The 23,060-nt window shown below is 42.2% G+C and overlaps 1 long non-coding RNA gene across 1 annotated transcript; it reads left to right on the plus strand.

Annotated features, from left to right (window-relative positions):
• The first annotated feature begins 3,360 nt into the window (after nt 1-3,360).
• On the plus strand, nt 3,361-22,158 carry LOC108528483 (uncharacterized). The gene is made up of 3 exons (XR_001885169.1): nt 3,361-3,480; nt 12,604-12,837; nt 21,989-22,158. It is a non-coding gene; the product is annotated as an uncharacterized LOC108528483 (long non-coding RNA).
• The last annotated feature ends 902 nt before the right edge of the window (nt 22,159-23,060 follow it).

Genomic DNA, 23,060 nt, shown 5'->3' on the forward strand with positions numbered 1-23,060 from the left:
TCCCTGTGTCATATTTTACTAGGATTTTGTGCCTCATATCTACTGCTGAATTGTTTACTAGGAATGTTAAAAGGAATTGATAATTCATTTTCATTTTACATTTTATATAATCAGGTAACATGAAATACAACTTGATGTACAATTTTGCCTGTTACAAAGGATGTGCTAATTATAGTGGTATATGCACAGAACATGTTGGCATGACAACAGGCTGAATAAATAGCTATTTTGCTTAAAATAGCTGTGTTCTTATCAGCTCCCTTTGGACTGCAAGTAAACTTACAAAGATAAGAAACACTCCTAGCCGGGTGCAGTGGCTCAAGCCTGTAATCCAGCACTTTGGGAGGCCAAGACGAGTGGATCACAAGGTCAGGAGATCAAGACCATCCTGGCTAACCCGGTGAAACCCCGTCTCTACTAAAAAATACAAAAAAAAAAACCAGCCGGGCGAGGTGGCGAGCGCCTATAGTCCCAGCTACTCAGGAGGCTGAGGCAGAAGAATGGCGTGAACCCGAAAGGCAGAGCTTACAGTGAGCTGAGATTCGGCCACTGCACTCCAGTTAGGGCGACAGAGCGAGACTCCGTCTCAAAAAAAAAAAAAAACACTCCTAGATGTTAAGCCTGAAATAAATAAGACATATCCCTAAATTTTTAGCTATTAAAAAAACACATATCTTGGTTTCTTTAAATTTCATACTCAAAGGTGCACACTATTTCCTAATAAAAGATATCTGTATGCTTTTGAATACACAGAAAATTTAAGGGACATTTTGCATCCAAAAGAAAGTTTCCTAGAATTGTTCGTGAAAATGCCAGAAGATAAGTTGATCAGATCACATGGTCATCACTTTTGTTATGACACAGAACTGCAGATTTACAGACTAGTCCATTATATAAAGATTATATTCCACTAGAAGCAACTGTTCATTTTATTAGACTGGGGGAGAAGGTGATTTGGTGAAAAACTATTCTTTCCAGAATGTGTTAACTGTCTGGACACTTTTTTCTAGTCCTATGTTGGTAGCCTTAACAGCCTCCTAACAAAGTATGGAAAGAAAAGAAAATTTGACAGAGTAATTTTATTTTTATGTATTTATTTTTTTGTGTGTGTGTGACAGGGTCTCTGTTTCCTGGACTGGAGTGCAGTGGTGTGATTTCAGCTCTCTGTAGCCTTGACTCCCTAGGCTCAAGTGATCCTCCCACTTCAATCTCCGAGTAGCTAGGACTTCAGGCGCACACCACCATGCCTGGCTAATTTTTTTTATTTTTTGTAGAGACGGGGTTTCACCATGTTGCCCAGGCTGGTCCCAAACTCCTGGGCTCAAGTGATCCACCCACCTCTGCCTCCCAAAGTACTAGGAATACAGGCATGAGCCAGTGCACCTAGCTGACAGAGTAATATTATCAGTTAGGTTTATTCCAAAGTTATTACCCTGTGCAAATTACATCTCTTCCTCCCTTCCAAACTACCCTTTTTCTTGACAAACTTTACACCAATTTTTTACAAATAGAAGGCATGTTACTAGGATAATGGTACTGGAATAGCTGCTGTAAATCAGTGGATGCTCCAGATAGAAAAATTGGCTTTATACTTGTGCTACCTCTTTGTAATTGTTTGGATTCCTTTAGCTGTCGTTAGTATAGTTAGATGTTTTAAATACCATTAGAGTGTCCTGAATTTATTTTAACTAGAATACAGATTGACATTCCTTCAATCAAGATGTATTAAAAACCTATTGCTTAATTTTCTGACATTTCATGGAGACCCGTAGACAGGACTCATGGAAACCAAGTGAGAACAGCTATTCTTCAGACTTAAGTGACAGGGTTCATACTTTTTAAAAAATTGCCACTTTTTAACTTAAAGTCTATGAATACTCATTTATTTATTTGCTTAAGAAAAGTTTTGAGAAACCTTTTTCCCCCTAACTGTATTTAATCATAGGTCACTGCATCCTTGACTTCCCAGGCTCAAGCCAGCCTCCCACTTCAGCCTTCCCAGTAACTGGAATCTGTGACAGGCATGCACCGCCACACCTAGCTAATTTTTTTTTGTAGAAACAGGATCTCCCTATGTTGCACAGGCTGGTGTCAAACTCCTGGGCTCAAGCAGTCCTCCCACCTCGTTTTCCCAAAATGCTGAGATTACAGGCATAAACCACCATGCCCAGACTTTGCCGTATTTTAAATTTTGGTTTTATATTTTATTTGAAATTAAGAACCTAGTGTCCTAAATTGTAAAAATCACTTTAATACATTTTCTCGCCTTACCACAGTGAAGGCCAGCAGGCATAGATGACATGTTTGTTCTCTCTACCAGGATTTTACAATCAAGTTAGAACAGTTGACATTTTAGTCAACTTTGGCATAGTCATACCATGTTATCCTACCAGTCAACCCAATCAAAGTTGGAGGGGTAAAAGTGAGTTTTTACGTTTTTCTAGAAGCTCCCAGATAGAAGCGTTTGTTTAGATATCATAAAAGGGTGCTTGGTTAGAGTTTGGAGGAGGTTGAAGCTCCTTTGAAGGAGCTGCTGATAGCCTGAGAAATTACTTCAGCTTAAAGAGTAAGGTATTTATAATCTTACTTAGTTGTTATGTGTTCAAGTATGTTTTCAACTGTTCTGTTGATGCTGAAGGAGTATAAATGATACCAAATACCACTTAAGTGGTGTTTAGCCCTGAAGAAAAATGTTGGAATTGCTATAAATTTTTAGATCACATTAGCTGGATGTGATGACTTGTGCCTACAGCCCATACTTGGGTGGCTGAAGTGGAGGATGGATTGAGCCTGGGAAGCCGAGGCTGCAGTGAGCTATGATTGTACCACTACACTTTAGCTTGGGCAATGTGACACAGCAAGACCCTGTCTAAAAAAAATTGGCCGGGCATGGTGCCTCAGGCCTGTAATCCCAATAATTAGGGAGGTGGAGGTGGGTGGATCGCTTGAGCCCAGGAATTCAAGACCAGCCTAGGCAACATGGCAAAACCCCATCTCTTAAAAAAATGCAAAAGATAAGCCAGGTGTGGTGGTGCATGCCTGTAATCCCACATATTCACGAGGCTGAGGCGGGAGGATTGCTTGAGCCCCAGGAGGTGGAAGTTGCATTGAGCTGAGATGGCGCCACTGCACTGCATCCTAGGCAACGTGGCAGAGCAAGACCCTGTCTCAAAAAGAAAATAATAAAATTTTAGATCACAGAAACCTTAATGAAATTACCATATTCGGAGTGGTAGCAACCATTATTGCATACTTTTCCAGTTACTTGAGAACCTTCTGTGTTTGGTTGCCGGGATGTTGCTATGGTCACATTCCATGTTGGAATTGGAGTAGTGAACTGTGGAAACAGTGATAGCTCAGGATGCCCAGGCTTGAAGCTAGGCTATCTGGAAATTCTGGAGTGTGCTAAAGCCACACTGGACATGGACCAGACAGCTCTGAAGAAACTGGTAGGATCCATCAGTGAAACTGTCAAGAGCTGTAAGTACTGACCAGACTTCTAATGCTGCCTGAACATCCTGATTCACAGAAATGTTTAAAAAGCAAAAAGATGAGGATATATTAAAAAGATACAGGAGCCAACCTGAAAACTGCCAATGGCCAAGGCCGGAACAGCTTGAGCAACAAAGTAACATAGTATTCATAGGCGTCTTAGTCTATTTGGGCTTCTGTAACAAAATACCATAGACTGGATTGTTTATAAGCAACAGAAATGTAGTTCTCACAGTTCTGGAGGCTGGGAAGTCCAAGGTCGAGGCCGATTTGCTGTCTGGTAAGGAAGGGCCTGCTCTCTGGCTCATGGATGGCACTCCCTTGCTGTGTCCTCACCACAGTGGAAGAGACTAGCTAACCCTCTGGGGTCTCTTACTTTTTAAGAACACTAGACCTAACTGCCGCTGCCTCCCAAAGGCCACACCTCCTCATACCATTAGCTTGGGGGTTAAAATTTCAACCTGAATTTGGTGGAGGCTGGGGAGGGGCCTAAACAGACCATAGCAGTGTATAACCAGTGGTATAAAATAAATGCATGTGACAATACTAATTAATAATAATAAATGGAAAAGAAAAATCTTCCTTATGGAAGATTTCTAAATAATAGTATAGATACCACTTCCCAGGGAGTGGAGCTTAATTCCCTTCTTGGGTGACTGGCTTCAAAAGAATAGATCGTGGAAAGAAAAATAGTAACTACCGTGGAGAGAGCTGGCAGACTCTAGCTTAACCAAATGATCAAGTTTAACAACTGTGGTGATATGTCATGTTGAGATCATGTTTCCCTTTACATGTGATTAGAGCAGCACTTTACATCTGTGGTTTTATTCCCCAAAACACATGATCACAATCTAATCTTGAGAAGAACAGGCAAACACGCAGATGTGATGGCATGCACCTGTAGTCCTAACTACTGGAGAGGCCTTTGAGGCAGGAGCATATTTTGAGCCCAGGAGTTTGAGGCTGCAATGAGTTCACGGCACTGCTCTCCAGCCTGGGACACACAGCAAGACTCCATCTCTTTAAAAAAAAAAAAAGAAAAAAAATTTAAGAAAACAAAATGATGACTATTCCATTCTACAAAATAAATCCAAAACTGTCAGGTTCGTGAAAGGCAAGGAAAGACTGAAAACTGTCACAGGTTGGAGGAGGCATGACAACCAAATATGGTATCCTGAATTGAATTCTGAGATCAAAAAAAGACTTAGTGTAAAAACGGTGGAAATCCAATTAAAGTCTATAGTTAATAGTAATGCACCAATGTTAATACATTAGCTTTGACAAATGTACCATGGTTATGCAAGACATTAGCATTAGGGAGAAACTGGGTGAAGAGTATATAGGAACTCTTTGTAATACCTTTGCATCTCTTATGTAAATCTAAAATTATTCCATACTAAAATGGGTCAATTTCTATTATCTCAACACCATCCTCATTACTGACCCATGGTTTCTCAAATATCATTTACAATGGTTTCTTTTCTCCTTTTCTTTTTGAGGCAGAGTCTCACTTTGTCACCCAGGCTGGACTGTAGTAGTAGTACAAACACAGCACACTGCAGCCTCAACCTCCCTAACTCAAGCCATCATTTCACCTCAGCCTCCCAAGTAGCTTGGGCCTACAGGTATGCGCCACCACACTCAGCTAATTTTTGTATTTTTTGTAGAGATGAGGTTTCATTGTATTGCCCAGGCTGGTCTCAAATTCCTTAGCTCAAGCAATCTGCGCAACTCTGCCTCTAGGAGTGCTGGGATTACAGGCGTAAATCACTGTGCCTGGCCTTACAATGGTTTCTTGACCACATGTGAAAGGTCTTTAGATGTAGTGAAACATGAGATACACTGGGAAAATTCAGGGAAAGTTAGCTTACTACTTGCTGAAGATTGTATCTAAAGTCTTTGATTGCTTTGTTGGATGACTTGTCAACATTTGACTCTCAGAGAAGCTCCTGACTCTTATTCTTCCAACCTCTCTTTTCTCGGGCTTCCATTTTCACACCACTATTGGTGCAAATATTTCCACACCACTGTTGGTGCTAACATTTCCACTCAGATAATAACTTTCTACCAGAGTGGAGCAGGGTCTCTTTCAGGCAAGCATTAATACACTATATTCTATATAATACATCTACACCTGAGCTTCCTTTTTCTTCATATTCCAAACAAGAAAAGACTTTCCAAGTTTTTGTGCTCAAAGCAGCTGCATCCATTTTATGACCTAGCCTTGTAAATCACAGAGCCTCATTTTCACTATATTCTATTGGTTAAAACAGTCACAAAAAGCCCCCTAGTTTTAAGGGGAGAAGAGATAGACACCGTTTCTCTAAGAGAGGAGTATCAAAGTCACACTGTAAGAAGAGCATGTTCAATGGGATACATTGATATAATCATCTTCAGGAAAATACAAACTGCCTCATCAGGATTCACCATTAATAAGGTAGTTTCAAGAATCTACTACCAGGTGGCGAGGCACAGCGGCTCACGCCTGTACTCCTAGCCCTTTGGGAGGCTGAGGCAGGCGGATCACATGAGGCCAGGAGTTCGAGACCAGTCAGGCCAACATGGTGAAGTTCTATCTCTACTAAAAATATAAAAATTAGCCGGGCATGGTGGTGGGCGCCTGTAATTCCAGCTACTCAGGAAGCTGAGCTAGTAGAATCACTTGAACCCAGGAAGCAGAGGTTGCAGTGAGCCGAGATCGTGCCACTGCCCTCCAGCCGTGACAGAGCGAGACTCCATCTCAAAGGGAAAAAAAAGAAAGAAAGAATCTACTGCCAGGCCTGGCACAGTGGCTCACACCTGTAATCCCAGCACTTTCGGAGGCCAAGGCAGGAGGACTGCATGAGTCCAGGAGTTGGAGACCAGCCTGGCCAACATAGTGAGACTTCATCTCTACTAAAAATTTAAAAGTTAGTGGCCTTTAGATGGAGCAACTTGGGCGGAGCTGGAGGCCATTTTTCTAAATGAAGTAACTGAGGAATGGAAAACCAAATATTGCATGTTCTCTTAAGTGGGAGCTAAGCTATGAGGATGCAAAGGCATAAGAATGATACGATGGACTTTAGGGACTCTGTGGGAAGGGTGGGAGGTGGGTGAGGGACAAAAGACTACATACTGGGTACCATGGACACTGCTCAGGTGATGAATACACCAAAATATCAGAAATCACCACTGAAGAACTTATTCATGTAGCTAAAAACCACATGTACCCCAAAAACTATCGAAATAAACTTTTTAAAATTAAAATTAGCCAGACATGGTGGTGTGCACCTGTAGTCCCAGCTACTCAAGAGGCTGAGGCAGGAGGGTCTCTTGAGCCCAGGAGTTCAGGACTGCAGTGAACTATTATCGCATCACTGCACTCCAGCCTGGGTGACAGAGAAAGATCCTGTGTTTAAAAAAAAAAAAAAAAAAAAAAAATGCATAAAGTGTAATCCTTTTTTTTTGGAGACAGACTCTCACTCTTGTTTCCCAGGCTGGAGTGCAATAATGCGATCTTGGCTCACCACAACCTCTGCCTCCCTCGTTCGAGCAATTCTCCTGCCTCACCCTCCTGAGTAGCTGAGATTACAGGCATGTGCTACCACGCCTGGCTAATTTTGTATTTTTGGTAGAGATGGGGTTTCTCCATGTTGGTCAGGCTGGTCCCAAACTCCTGACCTCAGGTGATCCGCCCACCTCAGTCTCCCAAAGTGCTGGGATTACAGGCATGAGCCACCGTGCCCGGTGACACTTTATGCTTTTAGAGACTGAAGGAGTCTCAGAGATCATCCAGGACAAAACCTAAGTGTTATAGGTGAGAGTAGTGAGGCGTAAGGAAGCTGTATGGTTTGTGTAAGTCTCTCAGCATCTAGCATAAGAAATAGAAGTGGAATCCAGCAGCTTATTAAGTCTTGTATCCCCAGCCCACGCAGTCTCACCTGTTGGTTCTCAGTCCTGACAGTGTGTCAGACACTTGTGCACTTGTTCAAAACAGGATTTTACTAAGTCTGGAGTGAGAACCAGGTATGTGCATATTTAAAAATTTCCATTTGAACACTGAAGATCTGATCAGTCACAAAGCCTGAGTTTCTGCAGCATCTCAGGCTCCCTCCCCAGCTTTCTATCTTTATTTCCACCTTTCTATCCCAAACCCTATGCTTCCAAGCCTGGCTTCCATGCTTCTAGCTTTCCTACTTCAACGGATTTTCCTAAACCACTTTTACTGTTATGCCCCTCTCCTGTTCCGAAATGTTCAGTGGCTTAACCCAAAGCTTCTCAACTCCTAGGGCATAGAAGTTGTGCTCTTGTTCAAAAGCTAATTCCTGGGCTTGCTGTTAACAATTCTGGTTTAGCAGATTTGGGGCAAGTTCTGGGAAACTGCAAGCATGGGGCAGTGGAGAAGGGGTTAATTCTCATACATATGGTCCAAAATGACACCGATTCTGTACAGTAAATGTTAATCCTCTGACCAGGCATTGAAGGCCCTCCACCATCAGCCTATCCTCTTCAACCTTGCCATTCTCTTCTTACCAACTCCTTGCTATGCTCGTTATGCTCCCAGTAAGGCATGTTCTATTTCAATCCTAAAATTCTACCTCTTTCCTTTTACTAATGTTGTCCTCTTTTCCTAGAATTTTCCTCCTCTTTAACACCCTCAACACATTTTTTCCTACATAGATACTATGCATCCTTCAAGGCTCAGCTCACAGTCTAGTTCTCCCAGGAAAATGGCCCAACTCCTTTCCCATACTGATTTTTCTTTCTTCACATGCCTATAGTGGTGAATGTTATCTTACATGATTTAGCAGCTGCGTACCATCTCAGGAAATTTTTAAGTGAGGCCCACATTAATTGCATAAGCTCTTTAGTAACTAGTCCATATCGTATATACTTTTTTTCTATCAGAACACCTAGCATCATAGGAACAAAATAGCTGCTTAGTAAGATATACTTAATTGGACTGAATAACTCATTGATTAAATCTAAGTTGTATTTATTTGCCTTTTCATTTTACAGCCAAAAAAAGTGAGCTAGAGTGTCTCATAAGACTTTTCCACAGCTTGGTGGGAATTGCTGATGGAAGATTTGATAACACTGGGCTAGATTGTAACACATTTCGAGGGGTCCTGCAGAATGTATTAGGAATGGCTGATGACATATTGATGAATAGGGGTAAGAAGTCATAAGACACTGAAAAGACCCAAACTGAAATAGCAAACTACTCAGATCCCGAGTAGCTGGGACTACAGGCATGCACCACCACACCTAGCCAACTTTTGTATTTTTAGTAGAGACAGGGTTTCACTATGTTGGCCAGGCTGGTCTCAAACTCCTGACCTCGTGATCTGCCCACCTCTGCCTCCCAAAGTGCTGGGATTACAGGCATGAGCCACCATGCCCAGGCTGAATTTTTTTAACTCCAAACTAGAAAGGCATAATTCCAGAGGCGTGGTGCTATAAACATAATTGGTTTGATCATGAGGATAGTTTTCAATACAAACTCACTCAGAATTTCATACTTCATAGGTGTACAGCTTTGAGAAATAACCAGTAGGTCCAGGCACGGTGGTTCACACCTGAAATCCCAGAACTTTGGGAGGCTGAGGCGGGTGGATCACCTGACGTCAGAAGTTCAAGACTAGCTTAGCCAACATGGTGAAACCCTGTCTCTACTAAAAATACAAAAAATTAGCAAGGCGTGGTGGTGCACGCTGAGGCAGGAGAATCCCTTGAACCTGGGCGGCAGAGGTTGCAGTGAGCCGAGATTGTGCCATTGCACTCAAGCCTGGGTAACATGAGCGAAACTCTGTCTCAAAAAAAAAAAAAAAGAGAGAGAGAGAGAGAGAAACAACCAGTAATGAGTTAAGTAAGCTAGCAGTATCTTTTTTATTTATTTATTTTTTTATTTTTATTTTTATTTGATACAGTCTCCCTCTGTTGCCCAGGCTGGAGTGCAGTGGTGCGATCTCAGCTTACTGTAACTTCCACCTCCCAGATTCAAGGGATTCTCAGGCCTCAACCTCCAGAGTATCTGGTATTACAGGCATGCCACCAAGTCCAGCTAATTTTTGTGTTTTTAATAGAGACGGGATTTTGCCATGTTGGTCAGGCTGGTCTTGAACTCCTGACTCCAAGTGATACACCTGCCTTGGCCTCCCAAAGTGCTGGAATTACAGATGTGAGCCACCATATCCAGCCTGATCAGTAACATTTTTTAAAAAGATATGCAGTTTGTGGCTTTTAATCATGATGTCTTTAGATTCACATGCTGTAGACATGTAAATTACTAAATGGCTTCGTTTTCCTCATAAAAATAAAGAACATGTATCAGTCAGTATAAAAAATGGTAATGACTCATATTGAAAAACTCAAAGATCCATATCTTTAAAATAAAAAAATTACTTAATGTGATCCAGTTAGTTTTAGTAACAGAATTTTTTTTTTTTTTTTTCGAGATGGTGTCTCTGTTGACCAGGCTGGAGTGCAGTGGCACGATCTCAGCTCACACAACCTCCACCTCTCGGGTTCAAGTGATTCTCCTGCCTCAGCCTCCGGAGTAGCTGGGATTACAGGCGCCTGCCACCACGCCCAGCTAATTTTTTGTACTTTTAGTAGAGACAGGGTTTCACCATGTTGGCCAGGCTGGTCTTGAACTCCTGACCTCAGGTGATCCGCCCTCCTCGGCCTCCCCAAAGTGCTGGGATTATAGGCCTGAACCACCGTACCCAGCCAGTAATAGATTTTTAAGATATACAATTTGATAAGTTTTAACACATGTATACACCTATGAAACCATCACCACAATCAAAATAATTAACATATTCATCATCTCAAAAAGAGTAAATAACTTATTTTTATAGGATAATACTAAATTTTCCAATTTTAAAATAATGTATTATTTTAGTAATTTACCTTTAGGTATTGTGCAAACTCTTTAGAACATATTTTTTGCCACTTTTTTTTTTTTTAGAGTAAACATAATCCCATTAACTCCACTGTGTGTCTTCTTGGCTCATAGTAACTGTATAAAACATCACAAATGAAACTCATCATTGCTCATGGAGGAGAATGTCTCTTTTCTTTCTTCAAGAATACAGCAGAAAACACATTTCCTGTAATTTTGATTATTTCAAGAGACTGTGCCAAAAATTTTCCCCCTCAATTTGGGAGAAACATTTTTCTATCTATTCATACTTACATACTGTTGAATTACAAAATAACACACTAAATTACAATACAATTACACATTCTTTTTATTTCAGTGTTTTTTGCATTTGACAAAGACAATGATAACCACATAAAAGTAAAAGAGTAGGTTAAAGGATTATCAGTGTTTCTTCAAGGAACTTTTGAAGAAAAGCTGAAGTGTAAGATTTCTGTATGTAATTACTGGCTTGGTAATATATAGACAATTTTGTACTTAGTGAATGCTTAAATGTTTAAAAACATAAAATCAGTGTTCTTTATATCATGACAGCTTAAAAAAAAAGCAGATGAAATGGGTGGCACAATTGTAAGGTCATGGAAGAGTCCCCAGCCCCAAACATTTCCTTTACTGGTTCTGGAATGCACAAATGTCACCACCAGGATGGGTCTTTGGCTTATGGCCCACATTAAGAACAACAGCTAAGGGTCAGGGCTTATGCCAACTCTGATCAGCTGGCAACACTGCATTTCCGAGGCTGCCTCCGAGGCAGGAAACAGGCCTTGCACATGGCAGTGCATGGGTTATGGAGGGGAAATTCTTTGACTTTTCTTTGACATTTATGAATTTTTTAGTTTCTCTGTGTTGTACTTTTTTTCTCCCACTCTAACTTTGCATGAGATAAGATAACTTTTCAATATAGTTTCCAGCTGGTCGTGGTGGCTCACTTCTGTAATCCCAGCACTTTGGGAGGCCAAGGTGGGTGGATTACTTGAGGTCAGCAATTCCAGACCAGCCTGCCACCATGGTGAAACCCCCTCTCCACTGAAAATACAAAAAGTAGCTAGGCATGGTTGAGCTTACCTGTAATCCCAGCTACTGGGGAGGCTGAGGCAGGAGAATTGCTTGAACCCAGAAGGCAGAGGTTGGAGTGAGCGGGGATCACTTCACTGCACTCCAGCCTGGGCGACAGAGTGAGACTCTGTCTCAAAAAATAATAAATAAATAAATAAATAAATAAATAAATAAATAAATGTAGTTTCCACTGCAGTGTTTTATACAAAAGTCTCACTGAGGAGTGAGCAGTTGTTTTCAGAATGTAAATTCTTGTGGTAATGCTAATATTTGGTGAAAATGGTCTTGACACTGAATGCAGCTGTACACGGTTGAACAGCCTCCCATTATGAAAAAAATTTTCCATCTCTAATCTCACTTCCTAAAACTATTTCATATACGCTTAAAGATATGTTAATTTTGAGAAAATACTACTTTCTAGTCAGGTTGTATTGCAAATTCATATGTATGCTATAGATTGAAGAAACTCAACAGAAAGACCCAACTAATCTGATAATCTGGAGTTTTATTCTTACTTTTACTAAAACATTTAATTAGATTATAAACCCCACAAAAGCTCCTTCACTGTGGGACTCCCTTATTCACAAATGACCTGAGTAAGATCATTTGTGGGATAAGTGAGTGAACTTCGTGCTTATAAAGATCATGGAAAGCATGACCTTAAGTTCCATGATTATAAGTCATGGAAAGCATTCTCCAGGGAGAGGTTATTTGATAATTTTGGATAGTGCAGATGAACAGACCCCAAGGACATTACTGATTCACCATCCAAATACATCCAAAAACGTTCTTTGTCAGCAATATAGTGAAGTGTGTACTTCGTTTTTGCACTCTATGTAAGAAGAGAATCATAATATTGATATAGATACACACATGCATATACATGTATGTATATATATGTATTGCGTGATCAAAGGTTTAAAAACTTCATCTTAAAGCTCCTTGATTACAGCTTCATATCCTTTTTAAACTTGCAATGTAAAATCCAGAAATTACGTTTTCTTTTCACATCCCAAGGAATATTTAATCTGATAGAAAAAATATAAAGAGTGCTTTATTCTAAAATCTCTCTACCATATAATAGATTAAACTCATCATTGTGTGGAATATCAATTGTTTTTGTCTTTTAGTATCATAAATTGAAATAACTAAAGAGAAGACTAATGACACTTGAACTGCTGTTATTCAAATCTTTAAACTTCTTATGCTTTAAAAAGTCTGTAAGTTTATTATTTGAATGGAGATGGTTACATTTCTCGAAAGCAAATATTTGACATGTTGAAGAACAGTCTACACCAGCAGTCATCTGAAGAAGAGACTGTGAAGGAATTAAAGAATTGGTAGATATAACACTGAAGAAAATGGTAAGAATGAAAAACTGCAATTCATTATAGTTAGATAGAGCTAAGGAAATGATTTCTTTTCTTCCATAATGAATGCAACCTTTATGAGTGCAGGGGTTTTTGTTTGTTCTCGGACCTAACTATTGCCTAGAGCAATGCCTGACTGATAGCGGTGCTCAACAAATATTTATAGAATAGCTGGGCAACTAAATGAATCACTATACAAAATGAATGCTTATTTTACTATTTTTAAAAATTTTACTCAGTAAAACCTCATTAGTTTAGGGGGAGACCAGATGCAATGCATGTACAACTGGATGCTGCTCTATTTTGTCTTTATGACCTAACTCCTCCAATCCATCTACATATTCATTATAATACAATAACATAATAATAAAAATAGTTGACCCCTCTAGAGTGCTTTCTAAATGCAGGGCCCTTCAGGGAGCTTTAATGTGTGAACTCATTTTATTTTATTTTATTTTATTTTATTTTATTTTATTTTATTTTATTTTATTTTATTTTATTTTTGAGACAGAGTCTCGCTCTGTCACCCAGGCTGGAGTGCAATGGTGAAATCTCAGCTCACTGCAGCCTCTGCTTCCTGAGTTCAAGCGATTCTCCTGCCTCAGTCTCCCGAATAGCTTGGATTACATGCGCCACCACACCCGGCTAATTTTTGTATTTTTAGTAGAGACGAGGTTTCACCATGTTGTCCAGGCTGGTCTCGAACTCCTGACCTCATGATCCTCCCACCTCGGCCTCCCAAAGTGTTGGGATTACAGGTGCGAGCCACCGCGCCTGGCCGTGAACTCATTTTATTCTCAAAACAACCTCATTGTCATGGGATTCTTGGGGTGTCACTTTGCCAGCCAGAAACCTCTGTGGCACCTTTGTCCAAATTTTGCTCAGTCCCGCTGGACTCATTCCATCCACTCGGCCTGGCAGGATTGTGCTTAGCTTGTGCTACTGACCCTCGATCCCATGCCTGCCAAGGGTGAGTCAGGCACAGAGCAGCAAAGGGTGTGTGGTGTGTGAGTGAATGATCACGGGGTCCAGCCAATGCACACAGACAGGCACACTGGCTGCGGTGGGGTGGGCAGCTCCAGGTGCCGGCACAAGCGCTAGCTCCCTGTGAGGCTGCAGCTGGACCAGGTATACCGCAAGCAGCTTCCACGGCTGGCACCAGCGAATGTGGTGGTGCCCAGAAGCTTGGAGAAGCCAGGAACTACAGATTCCCAAGCAGGGTGTCACATCCCTCGCTTGCGGAGCTCCTAGGTCTGGGCTCTCTGAAGGGCCGCAGCTCTTCTCTCCTTCTCTCTTCCTAACTGAGAATCCACCCCTTTCCACCCCAGAGCCTGTCTGCCTCCTGCCATTGTTCATGGCGCCCAGGTTGTTTGGGCCAAGGAGTGCCTGCAGTCCAGCGCTGAGCTGCCTTCAGCACCCCCTTGGCCTCCCTCCAATGCTAGTCAGTTTCCAAAGTCCGGAGGGGGCTAAGTCAGCAGGGGGCTGATGTGTCAGCACTGCCCTGAGTGTGCGCACACCTGGCCAGGTTGCAATAGTGCCCTGGCTCAGCCTCAACTTTGCTCTAAGATTGGAGTGGGTGCCGGAGCAGGGAGAGGCCAGAAAGTGGCAGCAGGTGCTTCCAAGCCTGTGGAGTAGGCGCTGGGAGAAGGGAGAGGTCGGAGAGTGTCAGCAGGCACCTCCAAGCCTGGAGGGGGAAGGGGGGCCTTCCCGGCCCCCAAGAGGGCAGAGATGCCTGGGTCCGCAGCTGTGGCTTGGGCAGCTACAGCTGTGCTCAGGAGGGTGGGGATCCTGCCTGCTGCGTAGAGCACACAGCCCCAGTCACACCTCCCTGCTGCAGCTGACACCATTGTAGTGGCCGCTCCAGATGGGCCACTGTTGCCATCACTATGAAGTAGAAACTATTATCTCCATTTTGCAAAGGAGAAAACTGAAATACAGAAAGGTTTACCCAAGGTCACCCTAGAAAATGGGGTGCATAATTCATCTCTCAATAAAATCTAACGTAATTCTTGGCCGAGTGCAATGGCTCACACCTGTCACCCCAGCACTTTGGGAGGCCGAGATGGGGAGATCTCTTGAGGTCAGGAGTTCAAGACCAGCCTGGCCAACATGGTGAACCCTCGTCTCTATCCAAAAGAGAAAAATTAGCCAGGCTTGGTGGTGCACACCTGTCATCCCAGCTACTCGGGAGGCTGAGACAGGAGAATCACTTGAACCCAGGAAATGGAGGTTGCAGTGAGCTGAGATCATGCCATTGCACTCCAGCCTGGGCAACAGAGTGAGACTCTGTCTCAAAAAAAAAAAAAAAAAAAGCCTAAGGTAATTATTTTACTGTGAACATGGTGATTTCTACCTTTTCTTTCTTTGATCCTAAGCTGGATACCAGTGAGGTTTTGTGAATCTAAGGCTGCCCAGGCCCGGTTCACCTGTATTACTTTGGAGTTCAGGAAAGAAACAGATGGTGGGAGGTTTTGGAGTCTCAGATCCAGCTAATGCAGTCTCCAAAGTATCCTCTTCTTTTGGAAATACACTCACTAGGCCTGTTAGGACTGAGGGTAGATTCCTTCTTGAGAGACAGTATGTTTCCCAGTACCACACACACCCTTCTTTCTTTGTATGAATATTTTTTTTTAATTTTTAATTCTTGTGGGTACATAGTAGATTATATATATTTATGGGGTGCATGAGATACTTTAATATAGGCATGTAATGCATAATAATCACATCATAGTAAACGGGGTATCCATTCCCTCAAGCATTTATCCTTTGTGTTACAAACAATCCAATTACACTCTTTTAGTTATTATTAATATTTTGGGTTTTCAGGGGTTTTTTAAGAAAAAGTCTCACTCCGTTGCCCAGGCTGGAGTGCAATGGCGCCATCTCAGCTCACTGCAACCTCTCCCTCCTGGGTTCAAACAATTCTCCTGCCTCAGCCTCCCTAGTAGCTGGGATCACAGGTGCCAAAATTAGGTGTCCAGCTTAATTTTTGTATTTTTAGTAGAGATGGCGTTTCACCGTTGTGGCCAGGCTGGTCTCGAACTTCTGACCTCAAGTGATCTGCCCATCTCAGCCTCCCAAAGTGTTGGGATTACAGGCGTGAACCACTGCACCTGTCTCTTTCAGTTATTTTTAAATGTACAATGAAATAATTGTTGACTATAGTCACCCTGTTGTGCTATCAAATACTAGTCCTATTCGTTCTTCCCATTTTTGTACATATTAACCATCCCCACCTCACCCCCACCCGTCTATTACCCTTTCCAGCCTCTGGTAACCATTCTACTCTCTATTTCCATGAGTTCAATTGTTTTAATTTTAACTCCCACGTGTAAGTGAGAACATGTGAAGTTTGTCTTTCTGTGTCTGGCTTATTTAACTTAACAAAATGACCTACAGTTCCATCCATGTTGTTGCAAATGACAGGATCTCATCCCTTTTTATGGCTGAATAGTACTCCATTGTGTATATGTACCAAATTTTTTTTTTTCTGAGATGGAGTTTCGTTCTTGTTGCCCAGACTGGAGTGCAATGGCATGATCTTGGCTCACTGCAACCTCCGCCTCCTGGGTTCAAGCAATTCTCCTGCCTCAGCCTTGCGAGTAGCTGGGATTACAGGCACATGCCACCATGCCCGGCTAAGTTTTGTACTTTTAGTAGAGACGGGGTTTCACCATGTTAGCCAGACTGGTCTCAAACTCCTGACCTCAGGTGATCTGCCCACCTTGGCCTCCCAAAGTGCTGGGATTACAGGCGTGAGCCACTGCGCCCGCCACATTTTTTATCCATTCACCTGTTGATAGACACTTAGGTTGCTTCCTAAGTGGCTTGGCTATTATGGGTGGTGCTGCAATAAGCATGGGAGTGCAGCTATCTCTTCAATATCCTGATTTCTTTTCTTTTAGATATATACCAAGCAGTGGGCTTGCTGGATCATATGGTAGTTCTGTTTTTAGTTTTTTGAGACATGGTCTCACTCTGTCACCTAAGTTGGAGTGCAGTGGCATGATCACAGCTCACTGCAGTCTTGACCTCCTGTGCTCAAGCAATCCTCCTGCCCCAGACTTAAGAGCAGCTGGGACTACAGGTGTGTGCCACCATACCCAGCTAATTTTTTTTAACTTTTTTTTTTAGAGACAGGGTCTCACTATGTTGTCCAGGCTGGTCTTGAACTCCTAGATTCAAGCAATCCTCCTGCCTCTGCCTCCTAAATTGCTGGAACTACAGATGTGAGCTACCACGTCCAGTTTTGAGGAACCTCCAAACTGTTCTCCATGGTGGTTGTACTAATTTACATTCCTGCCTACAGTGTACGAAGGTTCCCTTTTCGTCACATCCCTGGCAGCATTTGTTATTGTCTGACTTTGGGATATAAGCCTTTTTTCTTTTTCTTTTTTAGAGACGGAATTTCACTCTCCTTGCCCAGGCTGGAATGCAATGGCGCAATCTTGGCTCACCGCAACCTCAGCCTCCCGGATTCAAGTGATTCTCCTGCCTCAGTCTCACAAGTAGCTGGGATTACAGGTGCCTGCCACCACACCCAGCTAATTTTGGATTTTTAGTAGAGACGATTTTCTCCATGTTGGTCAGGCTGGTCTTGAACTCCTGACCTCAGGTGTTCCAAGGTGGTTGGCCTCCCAAAGTGCTAGGATTGCAGATGTGAGCCCCCACACCCGGCTGATATAAGCCATTTTAAATGGGGTGAGATGATATCTCATTGTAGTTTTGATTTCCATTTCTCTGATGATCAGTGATGTTGAGTACCTTTTCATATACCTATTTGACATTTCTACATTTTCTTTTGAGAAATGTCAGATCTTCTGCCCATTTTTAAACCATATTGTTAGATTTTTTTCCTTTAGAGTTGTTTGAACTCCTTTTATATTCTGGTTATTAATTCCTTGTCAGATGGATAGTCTGCAAATATTAATATTATCTCCCATTCTACAGGTTTTCTCTTCACTTTGATTGTTTCTTTTGCTGTGCAGAAGTTTTTAAACTTTGCATGATCCAATGTGTTCACTTTTGCTTTGGTTGCCTGTGCTTGTGAGAAATCTTCGCCCAAACCAATGTCCTGCAGAGTTTCTCTGATGTTATCTTGTAGTAGTTCCATAGTTTGAGGTTTTATATTTATGTCTTTAATCCATTTTGACTTGATTTTTGTATATAGTGAGAAGTAGGGGTCTAGTTTCATTCTTCTGCATATGGATATCCAGTTTTCCCACCACCCTTTACTGAAGAGACTGTCTTTTCCCTAACGTATGTTCTTGGCACCTTTGCCAAAAATGAGTTCACTGTAGATGTATGGATTTGTTTCTGAGTTCTTTATTCTGTTCCATTGCTCTGTGTGTCTGTTTTTATGCCAGTACCATGCTGTTTTGGTTACTATAGCACTGTAGTGTAATTTGAAGTTAGGTAACGTGATTCCACCAGTTTTGTTCTTTTTGCTCAGGATAGCTTTGGTTATTCTGGGTCTTTTGTGATTCCATATAAATTTTAGGATTGTTTTTTCTATTTCTGTGAAGAATGTCATTGGTATTTTGATAGAGATTACGTTAAATCTGTAGATTGCTTTGGGTAGTATGGACATTTTAACAATATTGATTCTTCCAATTTATGAACATGGAATCTGTTTCCATTTTCGGGGGTGTCTTCTTCAATTTCTTTCATTAGTACCTTATAGTTTTCATTGTAGAGGGCTTTCATTTCTTAGGTTAATTCCTAGGTATTTAATTTTATGTATGGTTATTGTAAATGGGATTACTTTTCTTCTTTTTCAGATTGTTGGCTTATAGAAATGCTACTGATTTTTGCTCTGTTGAAGTAGTATGTTGATTTTGCATCCCGCAATGTTGCTGAATTTGTCAGTTCTAATAGTTTTTTTGGGGTAGTCTTTAGGTTCTTCCAAATGTAAGATTATATCATTTACAAACAAGGATAATTTGATTTCTTCCTTTCCGATTTAGATCCCCTTTATTTCTCTCTTGTCTAATTGGGACCTCTCCTTTGAAATAAAATGTTACGGAGTAAATTTGTTCAGACTATTACTCAGGTTTTCTCTAGATTGAACTCTCAGCAACCCTGATGTAATTAGGCCCAGACGTGAAAAACAAGGACCTGCTGAAACCAATCCAATTAAGCAGTTAAAGGCATTCATGATCTCTACACATGCTACTCTCACCCCCTACTCCTGCGCAACATACTTAGTCTCTCATAATCCCTGTCACGAATGCTTCACTCCAGGCAGGTCTGTCTTAATTTATACCCATTTGCTGTCTTAATTAGGGTGGGCCACTCTTCTGCACTTCCTCCTCACACCTCTCTAACTATCCCAACCATCCTTAAAGGTTCAGCAGTGGTCTGCAAGTCTTCTTCAGAACTGTTGCTTCCATAACTTCCAGTGCCTTGCTCCTTAGCAAAGCAACTTCACTGTTACCCTTTTTATCTGATGGGCTCCCAAGTAAGAGATCCTTTGTGGAATAAATTCTACAAAAAAATTAATTTGAAAATCATTGCCCTATTGTACTTACTTTATCAGAAAGTAGCCATATAATAATGGACTTCCTCTAATTTTTATCTTATTTCTCCAATTAGAGTATAAGTGTTTTAGGGACAGGGCTATATTTTATATATCTAAGGTAACTCAGGTATGCCTATTAGAATAATACAAATAAAATAAGTGTCCTCTGTAAATAAACAATTTTTGAGGTATGTAGGGTGTCTACAGAAGTGTGAACTTTTATTTGGTAATTTTTTTTTAGTCTAGAGAGCTATTTTCCATGCAAAATTGAAAACTAGTAATTATCAAGAAACATCTTCATCTCTAAGGTTATGACAATGATGGCAAGATATCGCTTGCAGACTTTGAAAAAGCAGTAAGAGAAGACAGACTTCCGTTGGAGGTGTTTGGACCATGTTTACCAGAAGCAAATGTGTACTTACTAATGCCAACAGCCCAAATAGATTCGGGAGAAATGTTAAAGGGTCAGAAAGTAATACTCGCTAGACACTCTCCTCTGTTGGGCTGCAGCCCACTGCTGAAGTTAAGGCAATCATTGAGAGTTCAGCCCCATCCTGGCATTTGGGCCCCAAGAAGACATTCATGATTATTTCAGTAACTATATTCAAGACTTTCATTGAGCTTTTAACCTCTTTAGCAATACACAATTCCTGTTTCCTGTAAGTATGGTGTATTTCCCAAACCAAATCCAGGGTATATTGGCTTGCTTAGGGGATAGAACACTGAACACTGAATAGAGTTTCAGCAAGTACACCACAAACGCTAGAACACTTGATCTCTTTCAACCCAGTTGCTGTCAATGTTTTTAAAATTTTGGAGACATAGAGTACTTTGTGCTTATGAAGGTTTTTCATGTATGCATCTGACAAAAGTTTTCTGAGCTGGAAGTATCTGTCTAATAATTGATTTGGCTCATAAAATTGCCTTACATATTCTTCCTTTATCAACTATGCATTTCAAACACGGTATACAAAAACACTTTTTTTTTTTTGAGACAAAGTCTCCCTCTGTTGCCCAGACTGGAGTGCAGTGGCATGATCTCAACTCACTGCGACCTCTGCCTCCCGGGTTCAAGCAATTCTCATGCCTCAGCCTCCCGAGTAGCTGGGATTACAGGCATTTGTCACCACGCCTGGTTACTTTTTGTATTTTTTGTAGAGATAGAGTTTTGTCATGTTGGTCAGGCTGGTCTCGAACTCCTCACCTCCCACCTTGCCCTCCCAAAGTGTTGGGATTACAGGCATGAGACCCTGTGCCCAAAATAATAACCTATATGGAAATTTTGTAAATTAGCTTGCATGTTATTAAGCTATCCTTATCCACCTCAACTCATCTCTTTAATTTGGACCCCTGTAGTTTATTCCCGCTACCCTACATTTTAACATGGTCACAGGACGATCAGGAACCCATTCAGAAACACATGACCCATTTAGCAGCTCCTCTCTTTAACTGTCAGGTAACTTTTGTCATGCAACAAATCTCTAGAACTCCTTTCATCTTCCAAAACTGAAATTCTGTACCCATTAAATAGTAACTCCTCATTTTCCCTCCCCACAGCCCCGGGCCACCACCACCAGAATCTGCATTTTAACAAGATCCTGAGGTAGAGATCGTAGCGACTTATTTATAGTCTGAGAAGCCTGAACCAGACAGCAATTTGCTCCTTCCAATTCTATGCTTAGGTCTCTAATATGTCCTTTACCTGAGATTTCAGCAAAAACTATCTAATTACCTCACATGGAAGTAGGGCCTACCCTCCTTTATCTGCAGCTTGCTGTTAGTACCATCTACCACTTGGAGCCATTCTAGTTAATTTGGATCAGTATGAGGAAAGAAGCCGTTTCTCTTACTGTCTCCTGTCTCTGAAGAGAAGGAGGAAGTAAAAGCTGAAAAACAACAGGAATGAAGTCAGTGGCAAAACCAACGGACGCCACTGACCAGGCCTGAGGTTAAAGATTAATGCCCCCACTCTAACCACATGTGTTACCTATGGATCACTTGCTCAATCTATCACGACCCTTGCACGTGGACCCCCTTAGAGCTGTAAGCCCTTAAAAGGGCCAGGAACTTTTTTTCAGGGAGCTCAGTTCTTGAGACGCAAGTCTGCTGACGCTTCTGGCCAAATAAATCCTCTCCCTTCTATAACCCGGTGTCTGAGGTGTTTTGTCTGCAGCTAGTCCTGCTACATTTCTTGGTTCCCTGACCAGGAATTGAGGTGATTAATGGACGGTCGAGGCAGCGCCTTGGGCGGCTTAGGCCTGCCCAGCAGAGCATCCCTGCGGGGGACTCTGGCTAGCTTAGGCTACGCGAATCGTGAGAGCACTCCTGGGTAGGCATTTGCTCCAGTGGAATGCCCAGTCAGAGTGGTGCATGGCAAGACCCCGCGGAGGATCAATGCAGTGGCTGAACGACGGGAAGGAACTGGCGCTTGGAGTCTGGACATCTGGAATACAGTAGGACTGGTCCTGGGAACTTGCCCACTCCATTTGAGTGGAAGCGTGGCCTGATCACCCACAGTGTGCCCTTATCGGCACTTTGGTCTCAGTTTTGATTTCGATTTGGCTTGGCTTGTTTGGAAAAAAAAAGAAAAAGGAGAGTGACAATGAGTGAATGCTTGTGTTTCAGACAGGCACCAGATGGACAGCGGTCACCGTCCAAAGTGAGTGTTGAGCCCCAAGCTGCAGTTCAGTAGGATACCTCAAATGGCTAAGTGGCAGTTCATGCTGGCATCTGGTACCAGCCTGCCTAAGCTAAGAGGATCTAACATTCCTGCAAGGAAAGCAGCCAGTGACAGACAAGGCAAGTGAGTAACCCCTTTACCTTTTCCCTTCTTGTGGCATGAGCGTTGTTTTTTTCTGGGGGAGGGTGGGGAGATGGGTGAGAGATAAAGTAAGCCCACTCCATCAGGAACTATGTTAAAGAATTTCAAAAAAGGATTTAATGGAGATTATGGGGTTACTATGACCCCAGGAAAACTTAGAACCTTGTGCCAGATAGACTGGCCAGCATTAGAAGTGGGTTGGCCATCAAAAGGAAGCCTAGACAGGTCCCTTGTTTCAAAGGTATGGCACAAGATAACTGGTAAGCCAGGACACCCAGACCAGTTTCCATACATAGACACTTGGTTACAGCTGATTTTAGACCCCCCACAGTGGTTAAGAGGACAGGCAGCAGCAGTCCTAGTGCTGCTAGGACAGGCATTAGCCGTACTAGTGGCAAAGGGACAGACAGTCAAGGAAGAATCCCGCTAAACCTGCAGAGGGAAGTCAGCTCCTAAAACCCTGTCCGACCCACCATCAGAGGATTCATGGCAAGAAACAGCACCAGTGCCCCTCCCCCTGCTTTCACCAATAAGGAAGGCTTCCCACTCCTGAGTCCACTGCACCCAAGCTTCCACAGGCCTACGTACCCCTAGGCCACCCAGAGTCAAAAAGAAAGGATGCGAAGCCTCGGGAGAGACCCCTCCCTTGGCAGCTCATTTGCAACCTAAGACCGGGATACAAATGCCCCTGAGAGAGCAGTGTATACTGGAGTAGATGAGAATGGGCATATGGTAGAGAGGCATGTTTTTGTGTACAGCCCTTCACCTCTGCCAATCTCCTCAACTGGAAGAACAACACCCCATCCTATACCGAAAAGCCACAAGCTCTAATTGATTTGCTCCAAACTATTATCCAGACCCACAACCCCACCTGGG

This window comes from Rhinopithecus bieti, unplaced genomic scaffold (assembly GCF_001698545.2).
Source record: "Rhinopithecus bieti isolate Rb0 unplaced genomic scaffold, ASM169854v2 scaffold_5191, whole genome shotgun sequence".
NCBI lineage: Eukaryota > Metazoa > Chordata > Mammalia > Primates > Cercopithecidae > Rhinopithecus > Rhinopithecus bieti.